Source organism: Penaeus chinensis, chromosome 19, assembly GCF_019202785.1.
Source record: "Penaeus chinensis breed Huanghai No. 1 chromosome 19, ASM1920278v2, whole genome shotgun sequence".
NCBI classification, from domain to species: Eukaryota; Metazoa; Arthropoda; class Malacostraca; order Decapoda; family Penaeidae; genus Penaeus; species Penaeus chinensis.
In genome coordinates this window covers 11,302,139-11,304,638 of record NC_061837.1, presented here as the reverse complement: position 1 = coordinate 11,304,638, position 2,500 = coordinate 11,302,139, and the positions used below count along the sequence as shown (strand labels likewise).

The window sequence follows — 2,500 nt, the reverse complement described above, 5'->3', positions numbered from 1 at the left end:
CAACCTCCCGGATGGTACATTTTACACTTGTTTATCAATGTAAATAATGCAAAAGCCCCTTTCTATATGTGCACTGAATCAAATCACCCTCCAAGAGCTTTGAGCACTTGTGGCGAGTCATTTCCATCACCCCAGCCTTCTACCGATACCAAGACTGCATCTCCCTGGTCCTCAGTTAGATTGTCCCATGATGGCATGTTCACATTGCTTGCCCCTCCAGCCAGATTTTTTCATGACACGATGGTCATGCCATCCAAATCATAAGTTTCAGTGCTAATGGTACACAAGTATATACTGATATTTAATACTTTTCTCATTTCCCCCAGTCATAATTAGTTTTACCTGACTTCAAACATTTGGTTCACAGTTGAGAAAATTCCACTAATCAGTACTATTGCTTTAGTAGGAAATTATGTATCCACCCTTCTATTTTTTTTCTTAATTCTGATATCTGCAGTTTTGTGGAGCAATATTCCAGAATCAACCTTGCTGAATTTCAGTCAGACCCTTTAATATGCTTTCACATTATTTCAGGATTTTGGATAAAGATCCTTACAGCCTTTTTTTCCCAGGTTTGATCTTGTTTGGGTTCTGGACAGTTTTTTTTTATAACCCTTTGTTATATTTTTATTATGTGATATTAAACTTTATTAGCTTGTACTCTATGTGAACGATGCTTCCCTCCTCTCACATATTTCGTGGTGTTGCAAGAGTTTTCACTCTTACAGTTTTTCTAAAAGATTGTAGGAATTTCCTCTGATCTCAGCACCAAATGTAATGACTCTGTTACAGCTTCCATGTTATCCATTTTGTTTAAAAATGAACTTGATTAGGTTTTGAACTTCATCATTGCTTGTTCTGAAATGTATATATGTCTGTTAATAATGCATTTATATTAGGTACATTAGATCAGGGGTTACTAATCTAGGAGCCATGGGATACTTTCTTGGGGGTCATGGAGCAGTATGACTATTATCACTGAATTAAACTGAAGTTTGTCTGACCCCAGCAACACCAGCACTCCAGGAGCTTAAAAATCAGCTTCTCAAGTCCATACCACCATAGATATTAAGAACTGCATTAACTTCTAACGCACTGCAGCACCCGAAGATAATTATCTCTCACATTTCATTAAACTGAAATCTTTCGATATAGTGTCCTTGTCCTATAGATATTGGGACCATTACACTATTCGTAACAAGTAATAACTGAATCTCAAACAATGACAGACGCTGAACATGGCCTCAGAGATTGTTATATGTTGGTCGGGTCCGCAGAATAGAAAAGGTTAGGAACCACTACATTAGATACTTGTTTATGATATATATTTAGGATTTGAGTCATTTCCTCAGAGTTCGTCAGTTAAGTCCCATTGTTTTGAGAAGGCTTAATTTCTGATTTACTGTTGACTTAAAAATGCAAATAAATTCCATTGTTTTTTATTAATTTAAATGTTCTCTTTTTGCTGACATTTTTTTCTAGTCACTCATGATTAGACTCCCCCCCCCCCTCTCTCTCTCCCTCTCCATCTCCCTCTCCCTCCCTTTCCCACCCTTTCCCACCCTCTCCCTCCCTCTCTCCCTCCCTCTCTCCCTCTCTCCCTCTCTCCCTCTCTCCCTCTCTCCCTCTCCTCTCTCCCTCTCTCCCTCTCTCCCTCTCTCCCTCCTCCCTCCCTCCCTCCCTCCCTCTCTCCCTCCCTCCCTCCCTCCCTCCCTCCCTCCCTCCCTCCCTCTCTCCCTCCCTCCCTCCCCCTCTCACTCACTTACTCAATCTCATTCTTTCTCACCCTCTCCTACTCTTTCATTCTCTCTTTATATATATATATATATATATATATATATATATATATATATATATTTATATATATATATATGTATGTATATATTTATATATATATATATATATATATATATATATATATATATATGTATATTATATATATATAAATTATATATATATATTTTTTTTTTTTTTTTCTTTTTTGAGCAGCCATTCATTCCACTACAGGACATAGGTCCCTCTCAATTCACTATTGAGAGGTTATTTGGCCGTGCCTGATTTGATGCCTTTCCAACTCAACTGCAGTTTGGCACGCTAACACTTGTGCCATGGCGGTGATTTTATATGTATATATATGTATATATTATATATATCATATATATTATATATTATATATACATATATATACACATATATATATATATATATATATATATATATATATATATATATATATATGTATATGTATGTATGTATGTCATATATATATATACAAAAAATATATAATATATATACATATAATATATATATATATATTATATATTTTTTGTATATATATATACATATATATATATATATATATATATATATATATATATATATATATACATATATATATATACATATATATATACACACATATATATATATATATATATATATATATATATATATATATATATATATGTATACATATACATATATCAATGTGTATGTATGT

General features: G+C 33.4%; 1 protein-coding gene across 4 annotated transcripts in view; it reads left to right on the top strand.

Annotated features, from left to right (window-relative positions):
• Positions 1-2,500, top strand: part of LOC125035200 (zinc finger protein OZF-like) — an 8,615-nt gene that overhangs the window by 2,314 nt on the left and 3,801 nt on the right. The window contains exon 1 of one of the 4 annotated variants that reach the window (XM_047627441.1): positions 1-1,287. This exon is cut by the window's left edge and continues 36 nt beyond it. The exons of the other annotated variants lie outside the window; for them this stretch is intronic. The gene's annotated coding sequence lies outside the window, so the exon portion shown is untranslated. The remainder of the gene's footprint in view (positions 1,288-2,500) is intronic. 4 annotated transcript variants of the gene reach the window in all.